Source organism: Ptiloglossa arizonensis, chromosome 13 (genome assembly GCF_051014685.1).
Source record: "Ptiloglossa arizonensis isolate GNS036 chromosome 13, iyPtiAriz1_principal, whole genome shotgun sequence".
Lineage (NCBI taxonomy): Eukaryota > Metazoa > Arthropoda > Insecta > Hymenoptera > Colletidae > Ptiloglossa > Ptiloglossa arizonensis.
Window position 1 is genome coordinate 10,707,030 of NC_135060.1, and position 14,256 is coordinate 10,721,285.

The 14,256-nt window shown below is 39.5% G+C and overlaps 1 protein-coding gene across 1 annotated transcript in view; it reads left to right on the plus strand.

Moving 5' to 3' along the window:
- Positions 1-14,256, plus strand: part of LOC143153786 (zwei Ig domain protein zig-8) — a 128,509-nt gene that overhangs the window by 35,660 nt on the left and 78,593 nt on the right. The gene's annotated exons all lie outside the window — the stretch shown is intronic.

Genomic DNA, 14,256 nt, shown 5'->3' on the forward strand with positions numbered 1-14,256 from the left:
CAGTGATCAGACAAATGTTTTGAAATTTATCATAAATTCCAGACACGATTACCAACCTTTCATTCTGATCTCCATAGACTCGTACTGACATAGTTTTGCGTATGGAATTTTGACGAGTGACGTTCACCTGTGGTATCATCGTATCTCCTGTCACCGTAATTCCGGGCCTTTGTCTCGATCCGCCCATTGTTAATTGTCCTGAGTCAGTAGTTCTATGAGGTACACCCCCATAAAGTCCGGGTTACTTGGTCCTTGTAAACGTCGCCATAATAGCGTCTTTAGTGGCTTGTATAACGAGAATGGAGACATTCGATTACATCTCTGCTGTAACTTACCATTAATGAAGCTACTGTTGCCATTTTCAAGGCTTAAATGGTGCAACTGATGCTTCGAAGTTGTCGATCTAGGAATACCGAAATCAGCATAAATTAAGTCAATTTGCAGAATTTGTGATACAAGCGTAACAAACAGTTCGAAATTCCGTAAATGTTGATACGAAATGGATAGCGAAATAAGAAGATTTGCACCTTGCGACCATTTTATGATTTTTATGATAAATCAAAGTATGAATAATTGTTTATATATCAGAATACAGAACGCAGGTACACGTTTAATTTTGCTTTAGAGAGGAAAACAAGTTTTGACTGTACTTGTTGATCATCTCCAGCGTCTACAAGTTTTACTTTCAATCATCTGAATTCAACTCCACTACAAATTTGAGAGACCAATTAAAATATCGCACCTTGGAAGTTAAGACAGAAGCGAAGACATACAAGTACATACGTAATCATTCTCATACACGATCCTCGATCGTTCTAATTTTCATTCGACGACAGATATCAATTATATGGAATTAAAATCACCAGAATTTTGTACCGAGATATCTTTCACCGTTGTGCAATCAAACTCCCTACCCGTTCGTTCTCTGAAAGTTTCCACCGCCAAAGCACGATCCGGCATTCAAGATTCGACGTTTTTCACAATTAGAAACTTCTTTAATTCGGATCGGTACGTTTGATTACGTCCGGGTCGTAACGTCGCATTAACGACCCCGTTCGCCGTTTCGTTTCAAGGCCGTGAAACGTTTCCCCCCGTTTAACAACGATTCCATTTCGGTTCGCGTCGCGACGCCACCACGATCACCGCGGCGTGGCAAGCCCTGTCATAAATATCGCTGCGAAACGAGTTTCCAAGAACACGACGCCGCGACGTCCTCGAATCCGAAAACCCATACCCGTTACTCCGGCTAAAATCTTTTGATGTCCCGTGCACTCCGTTCTTATCTACCTGTTCCGTAACACCTCCGCGGCCCCGCATACATCGTTGCCGCCTCCGCCTCCACACCCCTCGCTTACACGCGCTCCCGTTGATCCGGGCGTACCGAGAAATGGAATTTATCGCGTTGCTCGATGATAATGTTCGCGAATCCCGTTACGAACGGCGCGAGAATATTTGTTCCGGGTCCCGGTTCTTAATAATTCAGACGGTCCGCGTTTTACGACTCATTCGTGGCCATCGCGCCGGTTGTATTAAAGGATTCCCGGTAATTGCGAAGAATATGGTTCCTACCGTTCGCCAGCCTCCCCGTCCACGCGAAAATTATAAGCAGGCTTTAACCTACCGCCCGTTGTTCGAAATTAAAAATTCCTCTCGACCCCGAGAGTCGTTCCCTTACAAGTTTTTCAATTTCTGTCGGTCAGAAACTTCTCGCCACTCAAATTCCGAACCTCTTTGCGGATGGAAATTTCTCGTTTCCCTTTAATTTTTGAAACTGAAATTAGAGATTGCACCTCGGTCGGTCTCTCGTTAAACACGGTTAGTTTCGAAACTTGCTTGGAACCGCGTTGCAACGGTGGTAAGTTTCTTTAAGCTGAACTTTCTAACAGAAGATCGAAGTTTTCCTGATATTGACCGTTAGGGCTCGCCAGGGTCTAAACTTGCGTCGTAATTGGGTCACCAAATTTGCTAAACCGAACCGAAATTTTATGTACCGTTGGATCGCTCAATCTTTTATTTCTCGTGTTACGAATCTACGGGGCAGTGAATCCAACACGAGACGACTGAATAAGTTTCTTGATTTTAGCGATAGAAGACGACGTCGAGAACATCGTTAGCATACCTTGAGAAAGCCACTACGATTCGATTGGAATGCTTTCTCCCGAGTTGATACTTTCAGAGTGTCGATCCAAGGTCGCGTAAAGGTCACATTGATCGACACTAATTGAATTCGTCCTGCATAAAAAAAGCAAGTTAAACTTCAAAGTACTAAAAGTATTAACCTTGAGAAGAAAAGTTCTTTTTACATTAGAATTGACTCTTAAAATTATGCAAACTCTTTATTTCCAAGATCGAGTTTTAGCATGGATGTCTTAGGCATTCGATAATGTGGCGTAAGTCTTGTGCAGCCTATGCACTACGATGTGCATAGCTATGGCGGCCATGTTGAATATCTCTTGTAAGGTATTTTTAATATTGCCTATAGCATGTAATACGACCAGGTCACGATGACAAATGACATCGAGTATTATGGTTTACTTTATTTGTGCGTCACGATTTTTCTTCGTCCAAGTTTTAATTCATACCAAAACTTAAACTCACTTTTACTTGAACTCTCACTCTCGCGGTCGTAGAATGCGACCGTAACTTTTCGGAACATCTGGTTTATGTTGAAACACGAACCAGGAGCACGATACGACTGCTCTGCTTCGGATTTATAATTTGTACGCTCGTTTGCCGCGGTACTCTTCAGTTTGGTTGTTTATGCGCAGGTAAAGATCAAAATTCTAAGTGGGATCTGGAGGGCTTTGAGTTTCTGCTTGCTTCCCGGCGAACTCGGAGTCTTTTCCTTGGTTTTCAACAGCGTTCTACCGTGTCGTAAACTGACGAGAACACTAGACTTTGGCCGGGGACAATGGGATTGCCGGCCAGTTTCCCAAATTAAGATCGCTGGAAACGTCCTTGCATTGTGCATGCTCCATACAGTATCCTTGAAGACGGTCAAAAAATCTCCACTGGTATTCTCGTAACTTCCATATACTTGCACTCTTCCGAGAACTTCTTAGGAGAAGGGACGGAAACTTACGAAAGAAATGCAATATCGTTTTTACGAATCAAACGAGTTTTCGACTTCCGATGATCAAAATTCTAAAAAGTTTGAAACTTAAATCACCTGATGCGAAAAATCAATTATTATTCGTGAATGAAACTTGGACAATGTGATCTAATCCGAGAGTTTAAGTTCTTATTCTTCGAACTCGGAACTAAGTGAATTCCGGAGAGCAAAGAATAGTGTATTTTAAATTTTGACATACTATCGCCGAAATCGAGCAAATAGACTCACGAAACGAAGTTATTAAAAATAACTGTACAAATATATTCGATCAATATTCGCAAAAATAATTCAAAAATTTATATTATCTTTATACCGGGATTCGATGTAAATTGTATACCTTATGTAAACGAATGTTTTGTATTTTTTTTTTTTTAAGCACGAGTCAACGTAACGCATAATTCGATATAATGCGAAACACTTTACCTATTTATTAAACCACAGACGAAAATTGACACACTTCGCGGGAAACTTCAGCGCTTTCGACGTGTAAAAACGTTGAAGTCTCTTGCTGGTTTCTGAAAAGTTTTGAAAATCGTAACTGGATAAGCCCGGAATAATGACGTAACAAATTAGGTTACCACGAGAACTTCCACGAACTTCTTGCCTTTCTTTCAAGGTCTATAAACTATTTTATATTCGACTCAAAATTTTCGAATTTCTCCCGATAAATAAAAACGATTCACTTCTCGCTCGAGAAACTGTTCTGAGATCCTAATTACGCATCTGAGAATTCTCGAGTATCCGTTCAACGACTTCGTAGTTTGCGTTAAATGGGAGATTATTATTCTTCTCCTTTTTCAATAATCGAAATAAAAACTTGAAAATGATTCTTCTTGATTGGTTTTGAGAGCCGAGTAACGTAAACATCGACCTCGAAATCGAGTTCTTTGGCCAGTTTTCTTATCGAACTTCGAATATGGAGGCCAGTATACCTCGTCGAACGATCAGTAGAGACAAATTTTGTATCGCGACTAAGTTCCAATGAAAAGGGTGACTTCGTCGCGTATACAGAAGGGAAGTTTACCATGTGTTCAAAGGACACACTGATCGTTTATGTAACGACGATAAAGTCTGCATTGCAAATGCGTTCACTTTATTATTCGGACACAATAGTCCGACTACCTAACGACGCCAACCAGCCGCGCGCATATTTTAGTACGAAAACGGTACGACGTTCGGGCTGTTCGCTCGAGAAAATCGTGGTTTCCGCTTTATGACAGCCAGCGGTTGCAGCTGGATCCCATAGAAACTCGAAAAGTTCGTTTATCGAGTCTATCCCGTAACCTAATTCCATCCTTCAATCCTCTCGACTCTTTGCCTTCGCTTCCACTTCCCTTTCACCGATCTACTCACCTTTTGTTTACACTCACCGAGTAGGATTCTACATCCTTTCCATGGTCTTTATAACTTGGTCTTTCCGTACCTGCCCCAGTTCTTGACATCTCCATAATACATTTCTTCCATGCGTTACTCCGTCTCGTGTCGTACTATTATTTTTTCCAACTGTTTTACCATTTCCGTATTCCTTTTCGAGATTTCTTCCTTCACCCGTCTTCTACACTTCGTCTCTACACGTGCTCAAATTACTGCCTAGAACACGATCTAAGTCGTCTTCGTTCCTTGATTCTCCCTATCTTCTCGGTGCACCTATTACTATTCCATCTCTGCCACCCGTTCCTCTATTTCCCCGTTTGCATTATTTTTCTACCTGCTTTAGCATTTACGTGTCTGTGATCTGTTTACCTCCTTTTCAGGTTTACTTCTTCCTTCACGTCTGCGTTCTAGATCTCGTCCTCCTTCACTTTTCGTATCCCTCGCTACTCGTTTCTAATCGCGTTTAAATTTCTGCCTAAATGATCGTCTTCTTCCTCCCTTTCTATCTTCTCGGAGCACCCTTCGCTGCCCTGCTGTTTCCAATCCCACGTCACGTTTTCGTTCTGTTTCTGCTTGTAATCCCTTTTACCATCCCGACTTTCTAATTGTCCCGCACCTCCACTCGGGGAAACATTCACAAAGACGCTCCACCGGGAGCAACTACATCGAGATCGGCTCCTTAGTACGCGTCCTAGATTTTAAATTAAGAATCAAGTCAGCCAGGAGTCTGTACTTCGTTTGCAGAACTTTAAGAGTGACAGTGGTCAGACGCAGCAGCCGAGGGATTTCCCGGAAATAGAAAAAGTACATTAGCATGAAACAGGGATTCCATAAAATCGGCCGCTTACACGAAATTATACATCTGCTTTCGATGCAAGCATTAATCAATTTCAATTCTTAAATTAGGGGTACGAGTTTCGGGAAACGATGTACATTTTGTAAGGGAGAAGATGTATACAATGTGAGAGAATATCAATGTTGTCGGTAATTATTAAATTGGAGTTCCTACTAGAGAAAATGTTAATAGATCTTTTATTGCAATCGAGACAAATTTGGAAAATATATTTGTTTACGGAAAAACACGTTTAAAAAAAATATTTTATCGACAAAATTTTATATTCTCATCTCAAAAGCTCTTGTTGCTTTTTGTATTACGTGAAAAGTTAAAGAGAAATAAATTTAGACTACTAAAATTATTCGAATAAAATTTTTCTGTTTCCTCTAATAAATACAAAATTAAACGAAATTCGATTCATTACACAGATAGATTACATTTTTTACGTTGGAATGTATTGTGACGTATTTTTCTCCGTTAATGTTACCGCAGCTTTGTGAATATTACAGTATCCACTTACGAGAAAATTAGCTGTTAAATGATAAATCGCAAGAAGACGAGGGAACTGAAATATCTTGTCCAGAGAATTCCTCTAATTTTTTTAATAAGTGCGATACTCGTAGGATACGAGGTGTCTCGTACGTAATATCTTTTATTAATAAATCTCGTTAGAATTCATGAGCCCACTTTAGAGTAATTACTGTTTACAGGCCTTGACACGAGGCGTGTATGAATACTTGATGAAAGCGAAATGCTCTTTACTGAAAATAGAGCTGATAAAGTACTAATATACAAGATACGATTATAAATTAACATTGATCGATATGGACCATATTTGAAGCCATTGTACAAAGCGTGCGAAGTACTCCGAGGCGTGACCCAGTTGAACAAGCAGTTGCGGCTAATTAAAAGTTATTGTTAGCAACCGGTATTGGAAAAGAACTTTCCTATTGACATTCGTTTCTCGCGGTGTTCGATGCTGAATTTCTTGATTGAAAATTCTATAAGCACAAGGATCATTGGTTTGTGTTTCTAAGAGAGCATCGTCCACTTGCCACTGTCGTGAAATCACTCCCGCGCGAAAGCTCGTCTATTTAAATTCTATTACGAATCACGTTTAGTCATTTTGTGCAACGTGAGAACAGAAACAATATTTTGTTCCAATAACGGACAAATAAAACCGAGAGACGTATTTATTCTCTCGGACGGTTAAGCTTGTATCCGTTCACCGTGAAATATTTAACCCCGCGAACGCAGATCTGAAATTTTATTCAACGAGCACAGGATAAAAACTTGTTTATCTTTTATTCGCTGTAATAAAATATTAGCCATCTGTGCTTCGGAGTTCCTATCGAAAGTTTCGCAAAAATATTTATTCTCTCGCGATAAATTGTCCCATTCGAATTAATTACGGTCTTCTAAGCTGTCTCATTGATAGGCGAGCTTGGTTCGCAAACGGTGGTCCCTCGAACAACGGAGTATAATTCGTTTCGTCACGAACTGACCGAGCGGAACCAGAATATCGTTTGCGTGTTTACTCGAACTTCCTCGACGAGGATTTCGTTCACCGATGCATCACCCGCGCGTGAAAAGGGTGGCCCGATTGTTACTCTCTTTCCCATTATTCTCACATTGTTCCGATATCCACGTTTCATCGAACGGCCGGTCGTCCGGCAAACTGCAGACCGAATTGACCGCGAGCCGAAAACCTCAAACTACGAGCGATCGTAAGTAAAGGTGGAATTCGGTGTCCCTACGGCTTCCTCGACCCCTCGACGTATTAACTCGTGGAAATAAAATTATCACCGGAACGAGGCTTTCCCTGTAAAAGTTAACACTTGGGAACTTTCCGCCGGTAACGTTATTACCAATCGCGAGAGATTGCCACATGAACGAGTACGACGTGGAATACGTTAGCAATTTATGAACGTAACCTCTAGCCTGTCGAAGCTACTGTCCGCCCACCACAAGAAGGCTAACGAGTGTTTATATCCCCACTTCGGTTTACAGTCCACCAAACTCCCCTACCGTCACACGCATTGTCACTATTCACCGAAGACGATGAAAAAGATCGACAGCGGCCAATAGCGACAATACGTGCGACGATAGGTGAACAGGTAGACTGTCTACTAGAGTAGGGAAGTACTGTCCGTTCATGAGAAGAAGGCTGACGAGCGTTTTATATCCTCACCCTACTTTACAGCCTATTAACTCTCCCCAATCATCGCATCCATCGTCACAATAAATTAAAAAAGATTTATTTTCGTAGAAAATGTACCGATTTAAAAAAATTCATGCGTCGTTAGAAGATCGAGGACGGTCAATAACGAGTGTTTGTATCTCCATTCTAGTTTACTATCTACCAACTCTCCCCTTCCATCGCACACATCGTCGCTAGAAGATCGACAACGTCCAATAGCAACAATGCGTGCGATGGGAGGGGAACCGGTAGACTGTAAATTATAGTGGGGATATAGACACTCGTTTGCCTTCTTGTCGCGAACGGACACTATGTTTCGTAAGCTTTTCTCCGAATCACTTCCATTCGAACGCAGAACCTCTTACGCGCTTTTGTCGCCATCCATGTGTATTGTGTTTACATCGACGGTCTCTCGTTCGCGTTTATACGCGACTCAGTGATCGTGTTGCACGGTAACCGAGACGGAATAGGAGAGAGCTGCTCCGCTCCCAGGTGAATAGTTATTGTTGCGTACAAGTATTCTCGAAACTTCTCCACATTCGAAAGAAGAATCGTTATCGAAGCGTTCAATCGCGGAGTTGTCAGTCTGTTTTCAGAGACCCTCTATAGAGCCACAGTCACGCAATCCTCGCGAGTCATATCTCTTTTACTCCCGAGGATAGAATAGAGTGCCAGAGGAAGCGGTTGAACCGCATAAAAATATCTATTATTCCACCAACCTCGTTGCCTCCTTTGGCGGAGTGATGCATTTACAAGATGCGTTTATGTCTTTTCGTAAACGCGAGTGCACGGTTACTTTACATAAATCGATTCTTCTCGTTGTCGCTGAAATTTGCTAAAACGGGAACTTTCAAAAGCAAATACTTTACTATCTGTGACTCCCTGTGGGCCTCCCGGGTTGGTATGAAGAGTTGGTGAGAAGAAGAGATTACGACACCTTTTTACACTCACGACGACGAAACAGGGCCCGACCACAGCTAACCCATCTGTGGCTGACCAGAGGCTCAATTAACAGTCGTCAATCTCTTAATTGACATCCTCAATAGTGGAAAAAGGACAGAAAGGTGACCATTCCCTTTCCGTCACTGATTATGGCGACAAAAGTTTCGGTGGGAGAAGAACGAAGAGGGGGCAGCTACGGGCCCATTACCCCCTCCACAAATCACTTTGCTGCGTCGGTCCTCGATCGAACAGTATAGCCATAGTGGGGCAAGTACATAGTAGAATTAAACTGATGTAAACAAATATTAAATAAATGTTTGTAAAAAGTTGTTTCATTGTGTTACGCATATTCTATGATACCTGCCATATACTGATCTATTTAGTATTTATACGCAGTACGTACATTTACGTATTAATCGTTCAATTCGAATATGTAGCACCGGATCAAATTGTTATCGTTTAACATTGTCCAGAGAACGGAACTATTTGCTCGACACTGCGTCGAATAAATGAAAAATATTTGTTCGAGAAATATGGAAACATCTAGTCGCGAATTTTATTTCGCCGCATTGATTTCCAACCCGGGAACAGATTTCAAACTTCACCGTCGAAACGTAGAATAATAATGGCGCGTTTCCCAAGAACCGCGATATTCAGCCTTGCGAACGTTTCGCTTGTTACTTCGGTAAGTAGCCTCATTCGCTGAGAGGCGAAGAGCGGGAGGATTACGTTCGAGCGAGATACTCGTACTTCGAGTTCGAGGTGTATGAATCGTTCATCGTGACATGATCGATCCCGCGCGGCTAGGTAACCGTAGACGAATTGTCACCCCTAAAATAAGGTACGTTGTTAAGCTTTTAACCAGTTGCTCGCCTCATTATTCTCGCTCAGTTTTCATTCTATCGATCCATTCAGAAGTGACAGAAAGGAAGCCACGCTTGCGGGTAATTGAATCGATGAAACTTGGGAATCCATGTGCCACGGAGTCGCATCGCTGAATTATCCATCGGTGAAAGCACTTCTCGTGCAACTCATTATGTTGCGAACCCGTACACTTCAGTTTTTTTTTTTTTTTTTATTCCCTTCTCAAGTTGGTAATGAAGCAATCAGGATTAACGTGACGGTCGAAAGAAGTTAGTTGGAGCGGAGAAATTTTCTGGAACAGACGGTAGTTAAAATTTAGCGACAACAAATTTTTCGAAAATTGACGGGCAAGTATTATCGGACAATACTTTACCAGTAAAATACCCTTATATTTGAAAATTAATTTTGTGCAATGTTTCTAATATATAGACTTTAAGATTAATCGCAGTTATTGTCTCTATTGTTCAATTTCAAATATAAAATAGCGAGTCAAGGAATCGAATCGATAACTAGTTTTGGATTATTAATTATTAGTAATATATTACAATTATTACAATGCGCAACTTTGTTAATCCTTTCCGTGAAACTTCACAATATTGATTTCTTTCCTAGACAGTTTGCATTGTCCAACTCTCCGTCCTAACAGTCCTATCTAATTGTAATTGTAGATTTTCCTTCTCCTCTTCCATTACGGTTCAGTAAGTTTGAACTGTTATCCTCTTTATACGACATCCACTCTTATTATTATCACAGTTATATTTTCTCAGGAATAATGAAATTATTTGTCGATCCTTTAATATTTAGAAGTAGGAACCAAAATTAGTGCTTTTTATCGATATTCAAATTTTACGGTTAGCGATTGCAATTGATAATTCTGAACGTTATACTAACAGCAGTAAAATATATTATCGTATTTCTCGTATTCTTCTCTAGAAAATATATATTTCAAAAATGTATAGTAACTTGCGGAAGCTTTCGGAAAAGAAAGAATAAAATTTGTGGGTCAAACTTTATAAGGGATGTATTTCCGATAATGTAACATTCAAGAAAAATATCAAAGAATAGTCATAGAGTAGCATTTTTTTAAATGACACAATATTAAATATAGCGTTTAAACAAAACCATGATGCAAATTTGGAAACTCGTTGCAATTGGATCGCATTTTACAGGATTCATTTTTCCAATTTCATTCCCTTTTTCGAATGTTCTGATACACATTTTGTGAAGTAAGTTTCAACAGACAGAATGATACCTATTTTCATTGCAACATGACGTTTCGTTTTATTTTCACGTAACTAAAACTTCTCGGCTAGTGTACGTAGTTCATTTTTCTCGTAATTGACACGGAATTTCCACATTATAGAATCTACTGTGGTTAGGAATAATACATTGTATCGGCGAGAAGAATTTCTAGAGACGTGTATATATTTACAAGTGCATACTTGGATGTACATTCTTGGTATAATTGCTCTGCATACTTGGGTGTATGTTCTTAGTACAATTTCTATGCATCTTGAACACATATTCTTGTACTGCTTCTGCGCATACTTGATTTTACACTCTTTTTATTACAATTTCTATTCACAATCGAATATTGTTTCGTTATTCGTTAAAGAAGTAATGAAAATCGAACCTCGACGATCTTTCTCTTCTAATTTCGTACCTCGACAACTGCTTCGAAATAAATTCTAAGCGTTTTCTTTTTCTTTCTTTTACAAATAATAGTGTGTCCACTGTAAGAGAAAAATAGCCGATTCTTCCTTGCACCTGGGAACTTCGTGTCGATCTTCGACCGAGTTCTACGAAGCTTCGGCAATTTTTCAAGATACTCGAAGTCTCGTATGAAAGAGATACGCCGACGACCCGGTTGCTTGAATAGATCATTCTTGGCCAGGCTGCCGAATATTCTGTGCGGTGCACTGGTGGATACTTGTATCTCTGCAGGGTACATGCAATGGCGCATTCGCACTTTGATCACATCTCCGTTAGAATAGCTCTCTCCATCTCCTTCTCTTCCATGGCAGCCATCTCTCTTTCGCCGCTTCTGGCTCTTTCCGAGCTTCTGGTTATCACGACCTTCTAAACGAGACTTTGACAGCAGTTGCGCGAGCCACGAAAAATTGACAGACTGCTGCTGCCGTTGCAAGCTTGCATCAAACGGTGCGCCAGTCACTTAAAAATCGTTTCTCGACAGTTTATTTCGGGGAACAGTTTCCATTGAAGCTTGGTTATCCTCAAATTTTTTTTATCGCGCCGCGCTTTTCGATGTGTGCCGACTTCGGAAAGAATTTGTCCATTCCACGAAATTTTTCATCGATACGGACAGATTTTTCAGCAGTTCGGTGTTACACTCGTTGGGTAAAATAATAACTCTATCGAAAATAAAGTAAAAGGGTGACATAGGAACAACGAGAAAATCGACGATAAAATTATCGTAACGATTAAAAAAGTTTTCGAAGGTAATATATCTACAGTTGTTTCGAAACATTTGCTGGATCGAAAACAAACATTACGATGTTAGATAAAACTATACTGACATTAGTACTCATGATAAATGCAATGAACAACCCAGACACCATATAAGGTACGAAAATATTAAATATTAGGTGGGAAGCACAGAAAAAATACTGTTCTACTGAAATAGCCATGTTACGAAAAGTTTATATAATAGCAGAGGATTCTGTTCAAGTAGTCGCACGCAGAATATAGTCGAAGTAGTTAAGTAGTCGCCCACGAAGTCTCAGAAGCATCGAACAAGCATCTTAGCCACGTGAAGACAGCATCTCTCGTTCTCTCACGTTCTCTTTCTCTCTCTCTCTCTCTCGCTCGTTCCAGTACTCTAAGCTTACTCATTTCTCTCCGTTTCATTCAACCAGTCATTGTGTTCAGTTCACTCACAATCAGTAATATTCAGTTCACATTTTATAATGTCTTGTCGAGACCAACCACAAACTTCGAATAAAGCAATCGTGCAACCACCAACGCCAAATCAATCAAGTCGAGGAGACTCGGCTTGAGAAATGCAAATTCATTTCTTTCCTCTTCCTCCTCGCCACTTACCGTGCACCAAACGATGTGGTATCAGCGGAAGTTCGCGCCGGCAAAAAGCGAACGAAACACATTCTGTTGCATCATTATACGGTAATGTATTAATTTAATATTTTCGATTTTCTATCGAACTTCGTCGATGATTTTTTACCGACGAAATTATCCTCCGTTTTGAAAATAAGCGTTGCTCTTTCTTTTCCCAATCGTTTTCTCGATTAATTTTGAACTCGATTTAGAAATATTTGAAAACATTGGCACTTTATAAAAATGAACGACTTTTCTAGCGGATAAAATCGAATCGATTAATCGATTATTCGCTTTGAAGTAGGTGTAATATTGGTTTGTACAAAGTCTGTGTTTGTGTTCTCTAAACTACCGATCTGCTTCTGATGCAGAAGTTTTCCAATTAAATATTCACCATTCCGATACGTCACGTAAAAGCGGTGCGCTCCGTTCGACGACTAGATTCCACTCACTATTTTCACAGACCTTTCCTCGATAAATTAAATTTTTCTGAGAATAGACGATTCGACTATAACTGCCAACACCGGACGCTGAATCGCACGTCAAATACAGCTGTGTTTGCAACCAAAGTTATTATCGCGTTCTCGACAATGCAGACAATACGATTTCCCGTGCTTGTCGGCTATAATACAACACCGTGTCACTAGTATAATTTCATAAATAATTTATGATAATTTCTTATCAGTGGAAATGCGACAAAATCCTCGTTGCATTATGAAATAATTTCAGTTTAAATTTCCATCGTGTACACTTTTCCATTGGATCGTTTCGTTGAAAATAAATTTTCTTCAAAAACTTATTATTCTGTTTTTACGTTCGCAGGTACAATTACCTTGTATCATTTTACAATGTTTCCTGTCTTGCATACGAATCATCGAATTTTGTGTCGGTCGATAAACAGAATAAATGTAAAAATATATGTAAATAAATAAATCTGTTGCGCATAAATTAAAATAACGAATTGAATTGCAGAAGAATCTTTTACCGAATAATAAATTTGTGGTTTATCTCGCAATTTAATTAAAGTGTAATTCATTTGTACAATTGTAAAAGTGAAAAATTAATCGTTACCGAGAATTCGAGAAAAATACAGATAATGAATTTTAACGCGTAGAAATATTCGACGCAACACGAATGGAAAATCGGCTGCACGCGTTACAATTGAAAAATTTCGGTGTCAATAAAAGACACATAGCCAGTGTCGACGAGGAACGTAAACCATGGATTAAATTATATACGTGACAAGTTTTTGAAACGTGCAAAACTCTCAATAACGTTCAGGATCAACAGAGTCCTCTTTCGAATAAAATAGAACAGTATAGAAAATTATTTCAACGTCTATTTCGGGGGTTTTCCGTTACGTGACACAGATTGTTGTTCCATTGAGAACTCGAAAGAATCGAAATTCGTGACGAACAAAAATCATTTTAACCTTTCGATTCGACGTACTTATCGATATTCTATTAAATATTAATGTCAAGTTACACAGAATTATCCATTTTAAAATCATGAAAAAAGAATCGGACCAAGGACGCTTATCATCTATTTACATTTTAAAGGAATACCGGTATTAATATTTCATTTTGCACGTTTCAAATATTTTTCTCTTCGAACATCTTTTTCCGCGCAACATTTCCGAGAGAATTATTCATTTAAAACGGTATATATATATACATACGTACGTCAGTCGTTCATAATCCCTTTAAATTTTATTTATTTTATACATTTATTTAACGACTTCATGACACCGTGACAAAATGCAAATTCTTGGAGATATAGTTCACAAAAACGGCGAGAATGAAAATATAATATAAACATTGCGAACGAGCAAAACTGGGCACACGATTGTATTACAAC